This window comes from Lepidochelys kempii, chromosome 6 (assembly GCF_965140265.1).
Source record: "Lepidochelys kempii isolate rLepKem1 chromosome 6, rLepKem1.hap2, whole genome shotgun sequence".
NCBI lineage: Eukaryota > Metazoa > Chordata > Testudines > Cheloniidae > Lepidochelys > Lepidochelys kempii.
In genome coordinates this window covers 39,336,380-39,360,834 of record NC_133261.1, presented here as the reverse complement: position 1 = coordinate 39,360,834, position 24,455 = coordinate 39,336,380, and the positions used below count along the sequence as shown (strand labels likewise).

The following is a 24,455-nucleotide window of genomic DNA, read 5'->3' as shown; positions in this document are numbered from 1 at the left end:
CATGTTAGAAAACAAAGGGTAGACTCTTTCATGATGAACCAAGCTGTTGGCACATGTGCTATGCAAAAATGTTTTCGGTACAAGGTCGCCCCTCCCCCCCACACCCTCAATTCTCAGGGATGATCGCTTCACCCCTCCCCCCACTGCTAAAGGTGGGGATGATTTCTTTTCAGCCACAGGCAAACAGCCCAGCAGGAACGGCCACCTCTGAATGTCCCCTTAATTAAATTCCCCTATTTCAACCCGGTGACCATGAATGATATCACTCTCCTGAGGATAACGTAGAGAGATAAAGAACGTATGTTGCTTGAATGCCAGCAAACACTGGGACCATACACTACCATGCTTTGTTATGCAATGATTCCAGACTATGTGCTACTGGCCTGGTGTGGTAAAGTGTCCTACCGTGGAGGACAGAATAAGGCTGCCCTCCCCAGAAACCTTTTGCAAAGGCTTTGGGAGTACCTCCAGGAGAGCTTCATTGAGATGTCCCTGGAGGATTTCCGCTCCATCCCCAAACACGTTAAGAGATTTTTCCAGTATCTGTACTGGCCGCAAATGCATCCCAAGTCTTCAGGGCAAATCAATCAAACATGTTTGCTTTTAAACCCTGTATTATATTTACAAATGTACACTCACCAGAGGTGCCTTCTCTGCCTTCAAGGTCCAGGAGCCCGCCTTGGGAGGGTATTGGCTCCAGGGTGATAAATAGTTCCTGGCTGTCGGGGAGAATGGTTTCATCCTCCTCCTCCTCCTCATCTTCCTCGTCCCCAAAATCCTCATCCCTGTTGCTGAGACTCCCCCCTTGCAGAAATCCACATACAGGGGTGGGGTAGTATTAGGGGCACCACCTATAATTGCATGTAGCTCGTCATAGAAGCGGCATGTCTGGCTTTACTACAACATGTGGCTTTATATTTTGTTACGATGAAACAACCCATGAATACACAGTTATCCTTAATTACTATAAACTTAACAGGAAGGTTACTTATTAGTATCTGGATTTTGTACACACAGTTGCCCGTGAAGATCTGCGCTACAGAAGTTGTGTATCAAGCCATTACAACCAGAAAGTCACTGGTGGGGGGAGGAGGGGTGTTAGTACAGATCTACACAGAGTATATTCAAATAATTAGTTATTCTCCTTGCTGACCCACACTTCTTACCAACTAATGATTACATTACTAGAACAGCTAATGAAAAGAGGAGGGTTTTAGAGTAGGTGGAAGAGGAGGAACTGAGAAAGCCAAGAGGTAGACTTTTATAACTATAATTTGAAGCATTGATCTGCAGTTCCATGACTCATCTGAACCACTGCAAGCAGTAAACTATTTAACAAGATATGCATGAGACATGACACTGCCTACTCCAATAGTGAGGAACTGCAGCATAATTTTCACGCAGGAGAAGATCTAGCACTATAGTAATAATTATGCCTGTTTTTCAACTTCAAGATTCTTTACAAACAATCCTCACAATACCCCTGTGAGGTAGGTGACTAAATAATATTCCTAAATCAGTATCAGGCTGTGTAGCAACAGCAGCAGTATCTTTGATACTGAAGTCATTGTCCAACAATATTCTACAGTGCTTTTCTGCCCATGCTTCCTCAGAGACTCCTCTTGTACTGAATTATGTGGTAAGTCATTTCTAGCAAGCAATCCAGCTACCTGAGTAGGCTAAGTTTCAATCCTAGAAGTTTCAGGCAGCAAGGCATATAGCTTAGTAATTATTTACTAAAGACTCTTATCCAAGAGCAGAGAATGAGAATATAAATTCCTGCACTGCACACATTAAAGGACTATATGAAGCACCTAAAGCCACAACCATACACCCATGGCAGTCCCTAAACAGAATAAGCGCTTAAATCCCCAACTGGACAAGTATTTTGACCAAATTATCCTCTGATAGAATTCATACTGGAAAGAACTTGGAGCAAGTAAACTTTTGAAATAAGTTCACTTGGAAAGGCAGATGGCAATACTGTCTCATGGTAACTTGAGGCTACACAGTTATCCTTAATTACTATAAACTTAACTCTTAAACCATACCACCTCTGATAAGGTAGCAGAAAAGAGAAATGACTAGCCCAGGGGTCTCAAAGTCCTGGCCCGAGAACCTCCCCACTGCAGCCCGCGGAGGAGACTCACATGCAGACACGCCGCCAGCAATGTCTGCTGCAGGCACCCCCCCCCACGGCTCTCATTGGCTGGGGGAGAGGGACAGAGATACCATCACTAGTCACCGGGCAGAGTCAGCCATGGAGGCAGCGTCACTTTTTTCCACAATGAAGTCTAAAAACCAAACAACTACCTGATGCACACCTTGCTGCAATCCTGAAGGTTTCAACTGCTCAGTCACTGAGGCCAAACATCAACAAACTGTCAGAACTGAAGCATTGTCAGGTGTCTGGCAAACACTAAGAACTCTCTGGCAGGCGAAGAATTGTATAAAGTTGTATGACAGTTCTATTATTTCTAAGAAATTCGAAATAAAAAATAAATGTTTTCTTTTCTGAATACCATATTCAGTGACATTATTGGCCCGCTGGGAGGATTGAGGACTGGCACTGGCCCTAAGGTAAATTGAGTTTGAGACCCCTGGACTAGCCCATTGACTTTATTAGTCATTTCCCCTTTCAGCTTTGCATTAAAGCACAAGCTTCTCGTCAAGTGACTCATGATGTCCAACACTACTGCTTTCACTCCAACATTCCCCATCTTTACTACATACCAGTCATCTTCTCCCATGGGGTACTTCTACACTGCAATAAAAAAAGACCCACAGCTGGCCCAGGTCAGCTGACCTGGGCTCCTGGGGCTCAGGCTGCAGGGCTATGAAACTGCATTGTAGATGTTTGGGTTCGGCTATAGCCTGAGCTCTGGGACCCTCCCCATTCACAGGAAACACTACAAGGTGGGAGGGCCCCCAATTACTTAATTTTATAGCCCTGCACTGTGAGTTCAAGTCAGCTCAACCAAGCCAGCCACAGGTCTTTTATTGCAGTGTGGATATACCCTCAAGCACCTCTATAATTTCTCTTATGTTCCCCTTATGCAGGAGTGTGGGCAAAACACTTAAAAAGACAGCCATTATCTTTTTTCAATAATCTCTCCTCAAAACTCCCTTTTGTTGTTGAGCCTATAAAATCCTGCCTACTAATGATTGCTAGGAAGGTGAAGAATTGTAACCATTTATCTTTCTCTTCCTTCCTTTTCCTACTCTCAAGTTCTATCTCTGCCATTTCATTATCCTACCTCCATCACAACATAAAACTGTACTAATTCACCAACATCTTCAGATGCTTTAATGCTATATCCTCATCCCCAAATCTTTGTACTCTTGTGTTTTAGATTCTAAATTATATGGGGATAAGGATGGTCTTTGTTGCTATTATTTATTTCTAATGTAGTATCCCAAGGTCTCAAACAGTATTTCAGCCTGTTTGTACAGCACCCAGTACAAACAAGATTAACCAATTTTAGTCTCTCAAAAGCAGTGTTTTGTAAAGATACATATTTTAGTAAACAAGAGATATAGCTTATGGCAGAGTCCGATACTAGAACAGAAAAAAGAAAAGAAAAAGTATAGGCCAGGAAGTTCGCAGGCGTGATTGTTTCAGCCTGTGGCCGTCCAAGCCTCTATTTTGTTTTGTGAGATGTTAGCTATAGTGATTTATCAAGTCTAAAATAACTCAACTGCAATACTAAAACTTGCACCAGTGCCACTGAGCCAGTACAAGCCGTAACAGTGCAGCAAATCCACACAAACAGGTTCTGTTTTGGTTGCACACAGTATGCCATGTCCGAAGAGAGTGCTCCTTGCGAACATTAAACCAGTGCTTGCAGCCTACTCAGACACTGAACCAAAGCAGAGCAAGCAACACTAATAGATGACATGATGCTTAGGGTTTGCACTAGCTCTGAGCAAGGCTAAGGATGGGTCAATACCAATGCACTGTACGTAGCAACTTTTGCACTGACTGTGTTACAGGAATACTTATGGTTGCAACCGTGCTTGCAAAATCATATCCTATTGCATAGGCAGGGACTGAAAGCCAGCTCATGAATAAATTGAGGTTATCTGAAGATGCACGCTACTTGTATTAAAGATGTGAATTCCACTGGCTAGCCATATGACATTTTTGACATTAATTAAAATTTTAAGAAAATAATCAAGTTGGGCCATTTCCAGCACAAATCCAGGTTAATGGCCCAACTTGATTATCATACACATTGTAAGGAGAGTGATCACTTTAGATAAGCTATTACCAGCAGGAGAGTGGGGTGGGAGGAGGTATTGTTTCATGGTCTCTGTGTATATAATGTCTTCTGCAGTTTCCACAGTATGCATCCGATGAAGTGAGCTGTAGCTCACGAAAGCTTATGCTCAAATAAATTGGTTAGTCTCTAAGGTGCCACAAGTACTCCTTTTCTTTTTGCTGTTGGAGAAGAATTTATGTCAGTATTTTTTAGCCCACAATTCAGGGCCTGCATTCCTTGTTGAAAAGGGAGCTGGATGCTTTGAATAAAATGTTCAATAAAAGGTTCCTTCAGCCCATCTCCGATAGAAGTTAAAACTCCCTAGGCACTTTAAAAAGACAAACAGGGTACAATAAGTCCAACTTCTTGGCCAACATTTCCTCTTTCAGTAAAAAGTTCTAGTGTCTCAGGCTGAGCAAGTACTACTGTAGGGCATACAATGGCTGCTCTGTTTTTCTTCAGTCAGTGCAGCAGATATTTAACTCATTGCTTTGTAACACACATTAAGATCTATGAATCTCTAGATAAGAGATGCTTCAGAAATCCACATTGCTATTTTATAGCAAGTGTTTTGTTGAATCAGAAGGATATTTTCCAGATTTGTCTGGACAGAGAATTTGGCTGCCTTCGTAACAAAATTTCAAAGGGAGGATCAGCCCTCTATTGTCTCTGAGGCTTTCTTGAAATTCTGTATTAAATTTAGTTCCAACAGATGTTCAAGTTTTACTTTAAGCCCAATAAAAAAAGAAGGAGACAAGAGTGGGTATAAGAAAGATGAGACGGGAAATAAAGGTACATAATGCTAACAAGTGGACCATTAAAGACAAGAAGCTTACCTAAAATCTGAGCTGTGGCAAGTACAAGTACCAGGTGTGACGTTCCGCTGTTATCTGGACTGGTGATCTGCTAGGTCACTCCAATCCTCAACTCTGGGAGCAGAGAGTTACCCTGCTCTGCTGTGAGAACCACCACTCCTGGGCTGTTCACGCATAGCCTCTAGCATGTAAGCTGCTCCCAGCTACATGAGTGAGTGCTTTTGGCCAGCCGCTACTTGGATTGTGCAACCGAATGACATTAGCCAATATCTCTGGTCCCAGGCACAACCCTAGGAACCTCCATCTTGCAGTGTCCAGTTATGCCCGCTGGACGCAAGCTTATGAGTTTGTCAATTTAACAAAGAAATTGATATGTACCAGGCTTGTTATCCCAAGGGGAATCTTTGACACTCTTCAAACCAAATGCATTGCTTCAGGTAGAATAAAAACAAATGTATTAACTACAAAAGATATAATCACTTAAAATCTAAGTCAAAGCACAACAGGTAAGATTTGGTCAAATGAAATAAAAACAAAATGCATTCTAAGCTGATCTTAACACCTTCAATGCCCTTACAAACTTAGATGCTTCTCACCACAGGATGGCCCCACATAATAACCTCGTGACCCCCTGAGGGGTCATGACCCCCAGTTTGAGAACCCCTGGCCCAAACCATCAACGCACTGATCCAGTAGCTGGACAGTATTTATATCTCCAGCCTTAGAATTCAAATGGATGTTTGGGTTTGGATAACCATCAAAACAGGATCTAGGAAGGTCTTGACGTGAGGCTGATAAAAGCGTTTGCCAGACCATGACAATGTTATCACTACACTCCTACCTAAAATTCAGCGTATTCCCACCTAAAAGTAGTCAGAAGCCACCAGAGAATTCCCACAGTCGTCGAAGAGGCCATGACATCCCAAGACAACTCAGTCAGTATTGTCAAGAGCAATAATGGGTTGGTCTGTACATCACCAGAATCCCTGAATTAATCTAATCCTGAACACCACGTCAGAAACAATCCCATTAAATCAGTTTGACTGGGATACATCCAAATGGCTACACCAGCAAGGTGAAGACCTTCCAACAGACTACGTGAAGATGTATGCACGGCAGGGCAAGTATGTTCCCAGGATTTCTTTCCATTACAACAGGATAACTAGAGGAAAGTAACTGTGTATTCCCACAATCTGATATGATCAACTAACCTAATATACAACTACTAATGGAAAGAAACCCCATTTTGTATATTAGTCCAGATCAGTTTAAGCCAAATTAAAAATATATATGCTCAGCTAGAAGCTGACATGGCTAGATGAACTGTAGTCTGATGATCAAGAGGCATAACGGTACTAAGCAAAGTCACTTCCTCAAACCCTTTTCAATTCCTCCTAAATCCTTGCTCTTCCTCCCCACCCCCATTTTGACTTGTCTTTAAGAGCTTATCACATACTGACAATTTTTTTCATGGTTTGTACATGACGTGTAGGTCATGAATTTTCTAGATACAGCATTATCCATTTTCGTAAAACACCTATCTGAGTGAGGCTGTGAGCACTAGGTTTACAATTTTGAAGCAGCACTGCTACTAACCCTGCTTGCTACATATATACTTTATTCCTGGGGTAATTCCGCACCAAAAATTTTAAAATTCTGCATACATTTTAAAATTCGGCAAAATTCTGCATATTTTATTTGTCAAAATAACACAATATAATCATGCTGGTTTCAATTATTTTGTTAATTTATTTAAAATACAGTACAATGGATGGAAAATGGCAGTGGAGAGCATTAAAGGAAATCCCCAAACCTCATTTGTTTAATAATGTAGCTAGGTTTGAACCTTTATTTCTAGTTATTAGTCAACAAATATATGAAGCCATATGCTCAGTGTTACATCATAAGCAACCGAAGAGCAAGTGAGGGCTGGTGAATCAAACTCACAATTTATACTGGCTACTGCTCATCTCCAGAAAGGTCAGTAGCAAACTGTTCATGGAGCATATTTTGATAGAAAATGTGTTCAGTACAAAAATGTAGACCAGTTCTAATCACTAAAGCACCATAAGCATTTATAAGCCATATTGTCCTTACAATAAGATGCCTTTACACCACTTTGGCAATGTAAAGGAGCGTTAAAACTTTTACACCTGTTTTATACTCCGGGGGATTCACAAAGACAATAGGAACAATTCATTAAACAATTCACTAAGCAGGCAGGCAGCTACATTCTGCTCTGCCTGAGTAATCAGAGCCTGCGCAACCCCAAAGCCCTGCCCCTCCATGCTGAGCACACTACAACAGCATGCAAGAGGGACAGAATGTCTCTCTCTCACACACAACTGCCCAGCCCCACATGCCCGGTGCCCAAATCAACCTGCCAGAGCTTCCAGGAAGGGGTGCGTGACCACTAGAGGTTTCTCTTTGCTTCCCCATCAGAAGTCATTTTTCTGCGGGGAAGCAAAGAAATCTGCAGGGGAAGTGAATTCTGCACATGCACAGTGATGCAGAATCCCCCCAGGAGCAGTACTTGTAATCCTTTTGGCATCATAACACTGCAGATCTAGGTCTGAAGATCAGGGGAATAATCCTTTAACTTCCTTAAAGGTTCATCATGACAGACAAACCACACAATAATTCATTAGCTGAGATGGGGTCAGAACTCCTTGCTCAATGTTCAATTATATACCTCATGTTAACTTTTATGTGAAATTTGGAAGTGCCTGTGGTACTCTGTACCTCAAGGCAGCACCCTGGAACCCCCATATTCACCACTATCATATAATCATGATATGCTTTGTACAAAGTATGCCTTGTGAGGTATTTTAAAAAGTCTTGATCTGTCGAACACTTATGTCCTGTTGGATTGTATGTGCTATCATTGAATGCTGTACGTGTGTTACTGAACTATGTTGGAAGGTTGGAAACACCCACAATCAGCCTTTCAGGTACAATAATTGAATACCCAGACGTGCTAATGGCCCATTAAAAGGAATCCGTTTTCCCAATAGCCATCCCAAAAGACTTCTCAGAGAGAGCACGTAGACAATGGAGAATGCTTAACCAATGGGGGAGGACACCTATGCCACAAGCATAGATCTCTCCAGCAAGCTGGAAGAAACTATAAAGAGGGGAAGTGACATCATGACTTGGCCTCATTCCCCTCCCCCAATAACTCAACATATGGAAGAAACATCTGGAGGATAAAGACTTTGAACTGGGGAGCATGGTTCCGGGCTGGAAGGAAATTCTAACCTGTATATTGAGGAACTATACCAGTAGCGGGCAACCTGTGGGCCCATCACGATAATCTGATTACAGCTGTGAGACATTTTGCTGACATTGACCGTCCACAGGCATGGCCCCCTGCGGCTCCCAGTAGCCACAGTTTGCTGTTCCTGGCCAATAGGAGCTGGCAAACCGTGGCCACTGGGAGCTGCAGGAGGACTGTGTCCGCGGACAGTCAACGACAGCGAAGTGTCTCACGGCCCGCAATCAGATTACCCTGATGGGCCACAGGTTGCCTACCACTGAACTATACCATCAGTCAGGGTGAGACACTGCTTGATTCAAATCCTGTTTAGTTTATAGAACTTAGACTGAATTTATTTTATTTCTTAGGTAACCAACTTTGATCTCTATGCTTACTACTTATCATCACTTAAAACCTATATATCTTTCTGTAGTTAATAAATCAGTTTTAAATTTTACCTAAAACAGTGAGTATTGGTTGAAGTGCTAAGGAAATCTCAGCTCAGTTTACAAAGGCAAGTGTGTGTCCCCTCCACATTGAGAAGGAACAGACTAGATAATGAACTGACACTGGTCAGGTTTCTGACCAGTACAAGATGGAACAGTTCTGGGGTGCAAGACTGGGGAGCTGGAGAGAACTGACTGGAGCCTCACTACTGTTGGTTCATGAGTGGCTGGGAGAAGCATTCACGTCATTCAGTTGGGTGTGTCTCTGTCTGTGGGTGTCTCTATAAGTGCAGTACTTGCCCCAAGTTTGTAACCTGTCAACAGCATCAGTGTGAGAGGCAGCTCAGGTTGGTGGGACAGAGGGCTCAGTGGTCCCACAATCCAGGCTGCATCCCAGGAACCCCATCACAGATTTCATTTGCAGCAAGGGCACTAACTGAAAGTTATGGCTGTGCCATTAAGGTCACACTGTCGTCAGTTTTCATACCTTCTTTTCTTGCCTATCCATCTTTTCCCCCATACTTTGCCCAATAATAAAATTTGCATCTTGCAAACGCACTGACCTCAAAAACTTGGGCCACTGTTGAGTTGGTCTGGATGAGACTGCTTTTGTCACTGGCACTTTTGGATAAGTATAGCCCTGCTGGTGGTACTTGTGTGTGTGTTCAAGTGCAGTTTGGTAGCCAACGAAGAGCCTGAACCAGCTGTACTACAAACTCACATTCACGTTATCCTTTTGACAAACATGTGGCCACATACTGTACTAGCTAAAGCTTCCGAGAACCTTTGTAGGGTAGCACCATGTAAAATAAACTACAGGAACCTAATCAGAAGGTGAAAAGTGTTGGAATAATTATGACAAAGTCTTCCTCTGAAAATGATGCAGCCTTGGGACCATTTGAATATGGTAAAAGGTATTAAGTTTGATTTTTTAAATCCATTGAGTTAAACTGGGGAAAACCCCCTTTGTGGACACACTTAAAGTCAGTTTACAACCAAATTATGCTAATTCAATATAGGTCAGTTGTAAATTGATCTCAGCATGTTCTCAAAGCAGTTTGCCTTCATTCAACTAAATTAATATTTACGTGATTTTAGTTAAACTGGCACAAGGAGTGTGTAGACCAGCCCTGACATTTCAAGCCACTGAGACAGAGAGCAAACATACCCTCACAACAAAGTGATCAGTCACATTTGGGCTATGCTTTCACATGTCCCTTGCTGCTGTCCTTTAATCCCTCTACAGTCAGTCCATCAGCTTCTCCATCTTGTCTGAATTTAATTCCAGATAGTTTTCAGCCAGGTGGGACCTTAAGAGCACCCCAGTGTCAGATGGCAAAGGACTGCCTAGTATGTAGCAGTGAGTTTCAGCTGGCCTGACCAGCCCAATATGTCCCAACTCACTGCTGTCCTAATCTGTACCTAAAAGAGGCATATGAAAATGGGTGACACTAGTGATTAATATCATTGTAAAAAGTATGTATTAACATTATGTAAGGAATCATGGATGCTCACCAATTTTACACTTTAATGTCTGACCAAACAAAGGGAGAGATGCACGCACGTTCCACCCAGACAGGAGGGAAGACCACTGTCTCCTCTGTAAGTTAAGCATGATGGAATCCAAACAATGAAAGCCCCATTTACATATGAAGTAGCAGTGGGAAGGGAAGTCCTCAGGAAGAGAACAGAAGCATGAGGTCATCCAAAGATATAAGGAGAGACAAAAACATCATGGCACCTATCACTGCACCGACATGGGGCCAGAGCTCTTACAAGCTGAGAAAGATAGGTCCTTCAACCAACAGTGTTGAAGTCTCTGGGGAATGCATATAGGTGAGAAACCCACATACACACAGATCTTTCACCAACAAAGTCAAGGGAAACCAGCACATGACAGAGAAACTCAGCCATGGCAGGAAAGAAAGATTGGTATAACATCTACCTTGATTCAAGTGTCGCTTGTTGAGTTAAGCCTAAGGGCTTGTCAACACATAAAACGCTACAGTGGCATATTTGCACCACTGTAGAGCTTCAGTATGGACATTACCTTGGCCAACCTGAGGGATTCACCCATCATCATAGGTAATCCATCTCTCCAAGAGGTGGCAACTAGGTCGACAGAAGAATCCTTCCACCAACGTAGAGCTAACTACACTGGGATTTAGGTCAGCTTACCTACGCTGCTCAGAGATGTGAATTTTTCATCCCCGACCAACATAGTAGACTAACCTAATTTTCTAGCTTAGACCAGACCTTAGCCACTAGAAAGCATATTTTACTTTTATTTGCTTGTAACTATTTTTTCTTTATCCCTTGTACCTCAAGTCATTTAAAACCTCTCTTTTTATTAATACACTTGTTTTACTTTCAATCTGAGCCAGCCAACCAACCCAATGGTATGGCTGAATTGAAGTGATTGTTAACTCCAGTTAAAGCAACAAGCTGCTGTTCTTTTGTCTCTTTAAAAGGAGCAACAAACCTTAGTCTTCCCTGAGTGTCCCAGGAGAGGGCTGGACACCAAAGGGCAAACGATTTTGGGGAAATTCAGGACTAAGGGTGTCTTGGGGTCACTCTGCAAATAGTAACCAAGGCTGGTGGAGACCAGGGCAAGGCTACTGTGTCGTAGGCAAGCTGCTGGGGTCAGAGTGCTGAATCAGGGTTGCAAGGCACACAGACATTCAGGAAACTGCAGTACGCTTGTCTGCTGGCTGTCTAGCCTGTGAGCCACAGCAGCAGAGCATCTAAAGTACCCAGGCTTACAGCACAGGTGCTGACAACCTCTCACGAGTCTGGAATGCACTCAAGAACATGAAACCAGCCATTGGGTGAGCAAAAGACATACAAATTCTGGGTTTGCTGAGGAGAATGTGTAGCTCAGATAACACTACTAATTGTACTGTAATCCAAAATATTGTGGTCTACCCTAACAGTCTCAGTTACACTAATAGAAACAGGCTTAAAAAGATGAAACCCGGCAGTTTCTCCCCAAGAGTGTCATGGAAAGCATGAGCAATAGCCAATCTCTGCTCTTTCAGAAGCCGTCCGAGGAATTTACAGAATCAAAATATAGTAATCTTGTCAACCCATGTCGTACATAGCAACAACCACTCACTATTGTCCGATATAGACAGATATTGTATATTGATTATATTACTGATTTTGTTTTCCTAATTAAGCATTCTGAAATTTGGTAGGTTCTTGTCCCAAGATCAGACCTAACATTATCAGAATTACTGTTCAGTGGGGAGCCCCAATGTGCACACCAATAACAACACTCACATCTAGGAAAAACCTTCTGTAATTGTAATAGTTTTAACAACACACTTAGCAAAGTTAAAAACATTCCAACCTAGTAAGGTAGGTAAACATAGTACAGAATTATCTGAGCAGCCTGAAGTTTTAGATATCTTCCTCATCTGCCCCCCTCACCATCAGTCATCATCCTGGGTAGCCAGGATACAGCTTTTATGGTGTGTTATACTGTTGCTACTATGCCTAATGTATATTCAGTAGGGATTTCAGCCCCTCTACCTTATTTGTAGTTCCTCACCTGTCTCCCATAGGTTATTAATCCTTTTACCACAAGCTTATTAATATGGACATCCATTAGTTACTAAAGCTTATTAACATGGACATCCATTAGTTACTAATGCATTCTTGTAGTCAGACGTCTGCTAATGTCCCCAACTTAAAATATTCCAAGATGGTATAAAGTAACATCTTGTAGTTACCTGTCAGCAGTTAAGTCATTATAGAATTCTATCTTGTGATATCTTAAGATCTAGGGTTACTCTTGGTTAGCTTATGCTTTTGGGGCCTTATGCCTTGATTAGTTTAACTAAGCTACTATCTTACAGGCCTTGAGGCTAGTAAGCTTGTTGCATTATTGCCTTAACTTATACCTGTGTCTCACCTAGCAAATATCTATACCTATAGGCTACACTGTCAACAGTATCAGAAACTGCTGAAAAATCTAATAAACCCAATGTAATCATCTGACCATTGTTCAATCCATAAATGAGATAAGACAACAGAAGCATCTATGCAATCTCCATACCAATATGAAATAGTTTGATTATGCTAAATACTTAGAATGGATATTGGCATTTGTCAAGGCTGAATCCCAACTCTGTCACTCCAAGTGCAGAAGTGGGGCCTGCAAGGATTTTAAAAATTAATACTTGCCACTCCAGGCTTGTAGTAAACTCCCAAGGTTACAGCTTTTCTCTGACCTTGGCTTGGTAAATGCTGCCACCACCCAAATGCAACAAAACCCCCTTTGAACCCAGGAAGGAACACTTGGGAATTCCTCCCTGTGGGCTGCCCTCAAGCCCTTTCATTCCTCCTCCAGGGAAAAGCTGAAAAAGGAAACAAAGGAAATTAGCTGTGGCTACCAGCTAATCAACCAACATGCACAAACCTCTTAAGACACCAAAAATCCAATCCTGTTCTTAAAAAAGGTAAATTTTATTAAAAACAAAAAGAAAGAATACACATCTAGAACTTGCACTTTTAAAATTAAGCAAAAGCCTAATTCCAAAAATCAAGCACCCAAAATAGCTTTCTTGGGCGTTCAGCTTAAAGCCAGGGCGGGCAAACTTTTTAGCCTGAGGGCCACAATGGGTTTCCAAAATTGTACAGAGGGCCGGGTAGTGTAGGCTGTGTCTCCCCAAAGAGCCAGGCATGGCCCAGCCCCTGCCTCCTATCTGACCCTCCAGTTTCTCAGCCTCTTACAGCTCCCCCAGGACTCCTTCCCCATCCAATGCCCCCTGTTCCCTAACTGGAATGGAACCTCCACCCTAACTGCCTCCTGCTGCCCCATCCAATCCTCCCTCTCATTCCTGACACCCCCCCCCTCCCCGGACCTCCTGCCCCATCCAACCCCCCTCCCCGTTCCCCGCCCTCTGATCATCCCAAACACTATCCACACCCCCACCCCAACTCCCCTGCCCTCTATCCAACCCCCACTGCTCCCTGCCCCCTTACCGCGCTGCCTGGAGCACCAGTGGCTGGTGGCGCTACAGCCCTGCTGCCCAGAGCCCCGGGTCAGGCCGCAGCTCTGCAGCCCCGCCACCCGGAGTATTATGCTGGCAGCGCAGCGTGCTGAGGCTGCGGGGGAGGGAGAACAGCGCAGGAGTGGCTGGGGGCTAGCCTCCTGGGCCAGGAGCTCAGGGGCCGGGCAGGAGGGTCCTGCGGGCCATAGTTTGCCCACCTCTTGCTTAAAGGTTACAAGCAAACAAAAGCATCTGGGGTTAGCACAGAGGAATCCGCAAGCCAATAAGAAATAAAAGAAATAACCCTAATCGCATCTAGTTAAACATTCTCATCTACTTACACACTGGAGTTCAGATAAGCGGGGAATTGGTCCTGCTTTGAGCAGGGGGTTGGACTAGATGACCTCCTGAGGTCCCTTCCAACCCTGATGTTCTATGATTCTAAGTAGTTCTAGGCATGATCTGATGACTTATAATCATAAGGTAAATCATAAGGGCATGGCTACTCTAACCCTTCAGCTCAGAGAGAACAGACAAAGGGAAAGTTTCTTTTCCGATTTTAAAGAGTTCTACCTTCTCATTTGCTCTTTTGGTCAGGTGCCCACTTTTTTCTTTTGTTTACCTGGGGGACTTTTTAATCCTTTACAGGTAAAGCAAGTAAAGAACAGCTACCAAGAGGGATTTTACAGCTAGCTGGCTGGGTGTCCATCAAAGGGAGCTCCCCACCACCTCACCCCTTATTTATTACAGCATTTAAAACTAAAAGCACCAGGCTTTCAAACTTTTAGTTTGTCATTTGTGTGGTGGCATTTTCCCCTGGTAATTTTTGGGATTGCTTCCTCAAGAAATGTCAAAACAGTGTACACATGAAGAAAGCATTTGATGACTGGTGTCCTTCACGTGCTAAAACTTACTACAGATAAGTGGTATGCTTGTTGTAAACCTAACAAAAAATAAACAAGTTATGGATTAAACAAGGACCACATAGCCAGGGATTAAGAGAGCAATTCTAATCTAAAAAGTGACTGAAGATGGCACCTTTTTACACAACAGAGTTGATCCCTGTGTTCAGAGTCAAACATGCTTACCTTGGCAATTAATGTAAGGTTTTTTTGTTTGTTTTTTTTATACCACACACCTTAGTGGACAGTAAAATTTGATTTCTACATGTGAATGGATGGATTATTTACTGACTTCCAAATTGTTACACTTGTGAAAACACAAAGTAAACAGTAGGTTAGCGTAGATCAGCGGTTCTCAAACTTTTGTACTGGTGACCCCTTTCACACAGCAAGCCTCTGAGTGTGACCCCCCCTTATAAATTAAAAACACTTTTTAATATATTTAACACAATTATAAATGCTGGAGGTAAAGCGGGGTTTGGGGTGGAGGCTGACAGCTTCCAACCCCCCAAGTAATAACCTCATGACCCCCAGAGGGCTCCCGACCCCCAGTTTGAGAACCTCTGGCATAGATGTAAGTGAACCCCTAATTAAGTCTACAGAACATATTACTGTTGCTTCACGAGAACAAACAGCCTGATTCTTAGATTAAAAAAAAAAAGTCTACCAGCCTATGATCTTTCTACTTGTAAACTGAGGATACTTGAGATAGAGTAGACAAGCTTAGAACCACATAAGCCACTTTTAGAGAGTTATATTTCACAGTTAAATCACACTTTAATTCATTGTGCAGTCTCCAGAATCATACAATTCTCAGATTTCCACCATACTTCACTCAATCAGGGAGAAACATACTTCAGGCCAAACAACCAAGTCCCTGATGAGCAAGGCAGAGATTTATCACAAGTAAAATTAATTAAGATCTGGAGGAGGAACATGACACCTCAGTATCCCCAGTGGCATTAGGTGGGTGGGGACAGATTGGCCTACAAAAGCCACTACTTTATCATGAAGGGGAACTGGTGGTAGAAGGTTCAGCGCCTATCTCCACCTCCTAAGTCAGCAGCTGATGTCTTCTGCAGTTTCCACAGTATGCATACGATGAAGTGAGCTGTAGCTCATGAAAGCTTATGCTCAAATAAATTGGTTAGTCTCTAAGGTGCCACAAGTACTCCTTTTCTTTTTGCGAATACAGACTAACACGGCTGTTACTCTGATAACTCCTCCTAGTGCTGCAGACAAAGGCAAGAACAGCAGTCCCAGGAAGGAGAGGGAATCTATTTGAACAGCAGTTGCAATAGGGGAGAACTTACTTCTTTCAAGTGCAGGTCTGCCTTCGTCAACCAATAAAAGGAAATGGAGTGGGGGAAATTGTTGGTGATGAACTGGTGGGGAAGAATTGCAACAAAAAACTGTAGGAGGAACAGAATGGGGAAGTGGAAGGAAAAGAGGGTAAGATTTTTGAATCCCCCTTATTCAAAATTGTGGAGGAGAATCCTCCCTCCACAAAGGTAGATTCTTGATTACATCCAGAGGCAACAAAATAAATTATGTTGAAATTCACCATGCAATCAGCCCAATTAAGCAGCAAGCCATGTTTAGCAGGGTGCGATTAGGTACAGTAGTAGTTCCAAGCAAGCTACAGAACATGTGTCTCCCCCCCTCCCCAAATCCTGTTGGGAATGCAGACAGTTCAAGAACTTCTGCCATTACTCTCAGATAACTTCTTTATTCATTCTGAACAGCCACTATTGGTCTATTAATTTGTATTTGAAATTCATGTGAGGGGGTATACAAACCACACACCAGGGTGGTTTAAGAATCTGCTTTGGGCTACCGTTGCCCAACCCCACCACATCTGCAAATTATGCAAGAACTGGAGGAATTAAAAGGGGGGACCTCCACACAGAAGGGGGGATCCCTGGGCAGAAAGTAGGAGGTTGAGCTCCCCAGAGCGAGATTTGTCAGGCAACACAGCCCCTACCCCTGAAGAAAGGAGAACACTGACCCTCTGGGCTAAGAGGGAGAAAGACAGTTATGCTGGAGACACAGAGAACTCTGGAGTGGACTGTGATACTTCCAAGGCTCTCTTAAGTCAGAGACCAATATCCTTACTGAAGCTGCCTAGGTTCTCTCGTTTTTCTTTTATTTAGCCTCATTTGCTGACCCTGGACTGCTTTGTTTGTTTCACCCGAGACCCTGAGAGGGGAAGAAATATTCAGAAAACCTTGAGCAGAGGGTAGTATGACGGCCCCTCTAGATTGACATATTCTACTGCACCCACAGGGGTGAGGATCCATTTGTACTCCCTATGTAACCCCTAAAGGGGAGCTATGCCAAGGTCAGATTCATAACAATGCAGTTATCACATTTAATGCAATCTTTGCTTACACACAAAAACCATCCCTACCGTTTCCATTAAATTTACTTATATTCATAGTTTTGAAGCTGGTAAGACCACACCATCCTTTTAAAGCATATATTCACCTTTTCAGTAAGAACGTGATGGTTCATTTAATTGTCCCACAAAAAGGTACAGCATAAAGATATTCAGGTGGCAAGTGAACAAGTTATACAAAATATATGAACCCCTTCTCTGCCGCACCATCCTCCCAAAAATATTGGATTCCTTTCCCCTTTGACAGAGTCATGCAAGCACGTTGCTCGGGTATCCAACCCAAAGACCCACCTCTAACAATTGGATCAATTACTTAGAAAATGATGCCCTTTCCCAAAAAAAAGAACTAATGTGCAAACACCACATTAATAAGAGTGGTATCACACCTGAATTGAACAGCTACAACTTTTACAGTGGCACTGGATTTTTTGGAACCTTGCCTTCAGATATTGTTTGCCTGAGATAATATTTCCTCAAAACTTGCTTCTAAAGTGTTAGAGATGACACTAGAGCAAAAATTGACAAACTGTGCTCCTTAAACAGTATCTGCATGTCTTGGTGGCATACTAAACAGGACACTAATCACTAAAAAGTCTACTAACCACTAGAAAGTAGGAAACATTCACTAGTAAGTGTGGTTCCCCCTAAGGCATCTTTCTGCATAATTTGGACTATGTTAAATATAAAATGTATAGCTTTTGTAATTGTGAAGATACCTTCCAAATGTGAATGCAGTGTAAGAGCCTGGCTATACCTGCAGATGTACAGCGCTTTGAGTTAAACCAGCCTTCGGAGAGCGCAGTAGGGAAAGCGCTGCAGTCTGTCCACACTGACAGCTTTAAGCACACTGGCATGGCCACATTTGCAGCGGCATTGGGAGCAGTGCATTATGGGCAGCTATCCCAGCATGCAAGTGACTGCAACATGCTTTTCAAATGGAGGGGTGGAGTGTGACAGGGAGTGCGTATGTGGGGGGCAGAGAGGGTTTGGGGGGGCTGAGAGCATGTCAGCATGCTGTCTTGTAAGTTCAGGCAGCAGCAGACCGCTCTCTCCACCCCCACAACCCCCTCTCACGCACACACAGCATTCCACACTAATGGCTTGCTTTGTCTCGGAGCAGATAAGCAGCCAGCTGTCAGAAACGGAGTTTTCAAAGGGCATATCCGCATTCCTGCAGCGATTCAAAAACAATGACAAGAGTTGCCACTTGACTTAAGGGGATTATTGGACGTTTCCGGAGGCTGATCAGAGCGCAGTAATGCAACACCTCATTCACACTGGTGCTGCAGCGCTCCAGCGGGGGGACAGCAAACGTTATTCCACTTGCCAAGGTGGAGTACCAGCAGCGCTGTAACCATGGAGTCAGAGCGCTCTACGTGCCTTGCCAGTGTGGACGAGTAGTGAGTTAGTGCGCCCAGGGCTCCTTTATTGCACTGTAACTCGCAAGCCCTAAGTGATGCAGTACTGCTTTTCTTTGCCCACAGACAAGTCCTGTTCTGCTGCTGCTACTCAGGTAGCTTTTCCAAGCAGCTTCAGAGTCAAACTAACAATGCTAGTAAACTTCACAGCTGTTACCCAGAGCCAGGGAAAAGCTGTGAAACTTACAGTGTCAGTTTCACACTTCAGATGCTCAGAAAGGCTATTAAACTGCAGCAGAATCAAGAACTAGAATTATTCACATAAAGAAGCCTAAAAAACAGAGCCTGAAAAGCAGCAAATGAAAGAGTGCCCTCTGCTTACAGCAGCCGAGAGATGGGATAGACATGCCCTCTCTACAGCTAGGAAGCTCTGCAGTGGGAGAGCAACAGAGAGCTCCTTTGCCTTTTCAGAAGACAGAGGTAAATGGTGGTACCTCAAGTTTACAAGACATTTATCAGCCTCTGCTTACCAAAGATAACGGGTCTTACCATCTTAGGGCTTGAAAAATTTACGAATACATCCAGAAAACCAAATCCATTACTGTCCCCCAACGTTCACGTCTCCCCATCACTCCCCAATACTAAATGACTAGCATTGGGACAGGAAGGTTTTTCATCTTTAGAGAAAATAGTTTTAAATTTAAACAGCTACAATGTGTTCCAATATCACAGTTATGTTTATACTTCAAGGTAAGTATCAATCACTTATGACAATTAAGTATTAGAATAATAAAAATCAATTTTTTGACATCTGTTCCTTTCAAAGTAACGCTAAAAATATATACATTTTCTCCCTACTGCCTCAATCTGGCTCTACAATCTTAAAAAAAACAATAAAATTATCAATCACTGGAAAACCAGTTTCTCCTATGTGTACATAAGCTTTTTGAGGGGAAAAAAGTGGCATATGTTAAAGCCCCATTGAAGACCAAACAAACATAAGGAGGAATTGTAACAAGGTTTCTCACTCTTAAAGCTCATGACCAGGTATTGCAGTACACAGAGTAACACTGTATGTTACTTCAGCCCTCTGAATTCATAGTTCAGACACAATATTGATGGCAGAGATTAATGAAATAAAGCACTGATTAAGATGACATTTTATGCCAGAATCTCTTATCTTAATCGTTACTATTAATATGCTTAAGCATGCATACGTACATGAACCTTTCACCAAAGCATTTCATGCTGCTCAGGTTTCAGAAAGATTCTGTTTCACCAGTTTCATGCTAGCTTACTATGACTATGAGTTCACCATTAACTTCTAATGTATTAGGGGATTCACATGAAGTGCAATTAAAAAAACCCAAAAGATACCAATTGCACAAAGGCAACTAGGTTTTAAAATGTTGTACATAATAGGTGCCAGCACCTACTTCAAGCCTCCAGCCACATCTACACCATGGGCACTACAGCAGCATAGCTATGGCACCATAGCTATGCCATTGTACTCTGGAACGTAGACACAGACTACAGCAGGGGTCAGCAACCTATGGCACGTGTGCCAAAGACGGCACACGAGCCAATTTTTAATGGCATGCTGCATGCCATTAAAAATCCTGCCCGGCCTGGCCCACTCTTCTCCACCCCCCACCCACCGCTCTCTCCTAGCGGGGCAGGCAAGCTTTCCCCTCCCCCCACCTCTTCCCCCAGCATGCTGGGTTCCTGCCCCTCCTTCTCTCCCTCCCTCCCTCCAGCCAGCTGACGGCCCTTGCTATGGAGCAGGAGAGGGAAAATCAGAGCCGCAGCACCCTCTCTGCTCAGGGGACCTTGGGGAAGGGGGTGGAATTGGCATATCCCCTCCAGCCTCCTGCCATGAGCCGCTCAGGGCAGGGGGCTGGGAGCACCCCCACGACCCCAGCCCACTGCCCTGACCCCTGCATCCCCCCACACCCCAGCCCTCTACCCTGACCCCTGCATCCCCACCCCCACCCTGAGCACCAAATGGGAGCTCCAGCACACTCACTTCCACATTCCCACCTGCACCCCTCACACCAAATGGGAGCTGCCCAGGTAAGTGCTCCACACTCGAACCTCCTGCCCCCTCCCTCATTCTAGCTCCTGGCCAGATCCTTCACCCCAACCCCCAGCCTGCTCCTGTTCTCAGCACACTCCCACCCTCATCTCAGTGCAGAGAGAGGAAGAGAATGGCTAGAACCAGGGAGAAAGTAGGTACTTACTCTATGTGGACAGGGCCAGGACCCCAGAGCAGTAGCAGGCTGAGCGGCAGTGGGCTGAGCGGCTCAGCCCACTGCCGGTCTGGGGTCCCGGCCACCAACCCCACTCAGCCCACTGCCAGTCTGGGGTTCTGGCTGCCAGCCCCTTGCCAGCCAGGGTCCTACCCGCAGGCCCCGCTCAGCCTGCTGCCAGCCTAGGTGAACGGAACCCCAGGTCAGCAGCGGGCTGGCAGCGTAAGATCAGCATTTTAATTTAATTTTAAATGAAGCTTCTTAAACATTTTGAAAACCTTGTTTACATACAATAGTTTAGTTATACAATATATAGACTTATAGAGAGAGACCTTCTAAAAAACATTAAAATGTATTATTGGCACATGAAATCTTAAATTAAAGCGAATAAATGAAGACTCGGAACACCACTTCTAAAAGGTTGCCGACCCCTGGACTACAGCAATAGAAATGGATTTTCTGTCACTGCCAAAACTCCACCTCCTTGAGTTGCAACAGCTATGTCAACAAATATTCTTCTGTCCACCTAACTACGTTTATGCTGAGGGTTAAATGGCATAACTACAGCACTCGGGTGTGGAATTCTCACACCCCTGACTGCAATAGCTATGTTGACCTAAGTTTTAATTTGCCCAAAGAGAGCTAGACAAATTAATGAGTGCAACTGTATGGGAGGGCTGCTTGTAATGGAAGGAGGCAATGCTTAACAGCCCTGAGGGTCACTTCTGATTTATGCCTTATGTTCCTAGAAGCTCATGTCCCCCAAAACATCCTACGGGGTAGGTTTGATCCTCTTCCTCTAATGCATCAGCGATAGCCATGGCTGAAGATGGGACACTGAACAAGGACCACCAGCCTGAAGTAGCACCAAGCATTCGCTGTCTCAGGTGCTTGGCTGGCTGGGTCTTACTCACATGTTCATCGTCTAACTCACCACAATATGCAGGATCAGGAAGGAGCATTTCCCCAGATCAAACTGGCAGCGACTTTGGGGTTTTTTGCCTTCCTCTGCAGTGCTACTTGCCAGTATTATCTGGGTACATCTCATTTAATTATTTCCCTACCATTGTGGGATGTTGAGCACCAATGCAGTTTGGTCCCTCCTATTCTCTGCCTGTGACATGTAATAGTTTAGTCCTCTGTGGGCCGTAATACCTTGATTTAATTTCAATCGTTGGAATTAGCACGTGGGTGCTGGTAGCTATGATATCTAGGTGGTCAGCCTGAGTATCTGGCCTTAAACTCTACGACCAGACCTCAGGCAAGAAAGTCCCCCTTTGTTCCCACTCAGTGCTAGCTGTCAATGCTAGCTGTCAACGTCAGAGTTCCACCTCCATCAGCTGTTGATCTATGGCAACCTAAAGCCCTGGGGCATCGGAGGGATTATAACCCCATCTACACCTTTCCCCACTCTGTGGAACCACTGGACAGAAAAGTCTTCAGATGAGGAAGTGGTCAGTTTTAATCCCTATCCTCTCATAGACTCTTGTATTGCAGGAAGAGAGACTGTAGTCCCTTCCTGTAATGCTACTCTCTGCTTCCCATCCAGTAGCCGCTACTTCTAGCCGCTTCCCTTCCCTCATAGCTGTTTTAATGCTGCTGTGAGAAGAGCAGCAAGCTACACTAGGAGGGGGAGACAGAATGCCTCTGAGAAGTGGTTGCCAGGCAGGGAGCAGAGAGCTGCTTTGTAGGGAAGAAAGGTATTTTACTCTATGCAAGGAGGCCCAACCAATAAGAAGGCACGAGTAGGGGAAAAAGTAGGAAGTACATGATGAAGAACTAACGGCAGAGTGGGTGTTGCTCTTTGCAATACCCCTTTTCATATACAAGACTACTGGGAGGACGTATGGAGGGGGGCGAAATCCCCCTTCCAAAAGAGACTGAAGTCCAAGAAATGCACAAGCTAGGAGAAATCATTTAACATCAGGCAAGAGTTCCAAGGCTATCAGGGCACGTAGTCCTACATATGCAAATGCAGCAACATTACAGCGTCACAGTATACGGAACAGAGCCATCAATCCACACAGCACAAGAAAGTTTATACCTAAAACAAGGTAGTTAAAGGTCTAGGACGAACACATCCACAGCATTATGGTGAATGCAACTACAAAACTCACATAATTTGAGGAGGAACCTGTGTTGATCCCCTTCCTGTCAGACAGAAAACCCCAGTACCGCCCCTATACCGGAGACAGCCTCAGCCCCTGTTACTCCTTGGGGATGCTGCCCCCTGTACTCCCCCAGCGCCAGCAGCGCCCCCCACGCGCAGAACACCCACCCGAGCAGTCCCCGCACCTCTTCCCTTCCTCTCCCCCCCGCCCGGGCACGGCACCCAGCCCCCAACACGCCCCTCCCCCGGGCACTCCTGACACCGCGCCCAACTACCCTGCCCGGAGACAGCCCCCCCGGCGGCAGCGGGGGGGAGGGGGTGGGGCTCAGCGCTTCCCCCCAGGGAAGGCACCAGGGGTCCCGCCCGCTCACGGCGCCGCCCCGTACCGTTGTGCTGCCGCGGGCCCCGCTGAGCCTGGACGTCCTCCGCGTCGGATGCGCCCAGCGGCAACTAGCTACTTCCAGCCCCGCCCGTCCCTTCTGCCCCTGCCGCCTGGGGCCGCCTACTTCCCAGAAACCCAGCCGGATCTGAAAGAGCCGCTATCATTGGCCGCTGTGCGGCACGTGCTATCCACCTTCCTATTGGCTCCCGCTCACGCCACTCTCCGAGCGAAATGCGCCGCTGATTGGTAGATTCTCGGATCCGTCCGGCCCCAGCCGGTAGCAAGACACCTGCTCGCGGGCTGAGACGCCAGTAGAGGGCGGGCGGGGGAGCGAGCGAGCGACGGGCCGCGGGGTGGGGGAGGGGCGTCGTGGGTCGCCCAGCGGACGCGTGACCTGCCTTTGCGGGGCAGCGGTCACAGCCTGGGCCGAAGCCCCTCCCCCCCCCCGGTGCTTTGCTGCTGCGTGGGACGGGCGCCCGCACTCCGTGCCACAGCGCCCCTGCCCGCCCGCCGGTGACCCAGCCGTTACCGCTCCCCCAGCGCCGCCGCCGTTCCGCATTGCGCCCCGTCCCCCCAACCGCCCCCCCTGCTGCCACAGAGCCACAACGTGCCGCAAAACCTCCCGGTCCAGCCACACACGCTGCTGCCCAACCCAGCCTCGCACCGTGGCCCTGCCATCTCTCCCCACCGCCCCAGGCGCCTCCTTTCCCCAGCTCGTACCCCACCCGTCAGCCTGCCGTTGCACGCAGCCCTCCCGCCTGCACCGGGTCCTCAAACGCCCCCCAGCCGCTCCCACCATCCTGCCCCAGCGATATAACTTCCCACCGCCGCTTCATGGCCCGGCCGCTCACACCACAGACCCAGCTAGGGTTGCCCGGGTGTTGGGTTTTTGACGGGGACGCCTGATGGAAAAGGGACTCCGGCCGCTCAGGTCAGCACTGCTGGGTGCCGTCGCAGCGGGACAAGGCAGGCTCCCGGCCTCGCAGGGCTCCACACGACTCCCGGAATCAGCAGCCTCTGCCTAGTCTGGCTCCTCTGCGGAGGGAGAGCCGGGGGCCTCCCCACGCTGCCATCACCCCAAGTGCCGGCTCTGCAGCTCCCATTGGCCTGGAATCGCGGCCAATGGGAGCGGTGGGGGCGGCGCCTGCAGAAGGTCAGCGCACAGAGCCACCTGGCCACATGTAGGAGCCAGAGGGGGGGACATGCTGCTGCTTCTGGGAGCTGCTTGAGGTGCCGGAACCTGCACCCCTGATCCTCTCCCATGCCCCAACCCCTTGCCC

At 45.7% G+C, this 24,455-nt stretch overlaps 1 protein-coding gene across 5 annotated transcripts in view; it reads right to left on the bottom strand.

The window, feature by feature from the left end:
• FAR1 (fatty acyl-CoA reductase 1) overlaps positions 1-24,253 on the bottom strand; it is a 66,990-nt gene extending 42,737 nt beyond the window's left edge. For 4 of the 5 annotated variants that reach the window (XM_073347684.1, XM_073347686.1, XM_073347687.1 and 1 more), the window contains exon 1: positions 23,180-23,306. The gene's annotated coding sequence lies outside the window, so the exon portion shown is untranslated. Of the gene's footprint in view, positions 1-23,179; positions 23,307-24,035 lie in introns of those variants that run through there. The other variant, XM_073347685.1, reaches the window with a different exon arrangement.
• Between the last annotated feature and the right edge of the window lie 202 nt (positions 24,254-24,455).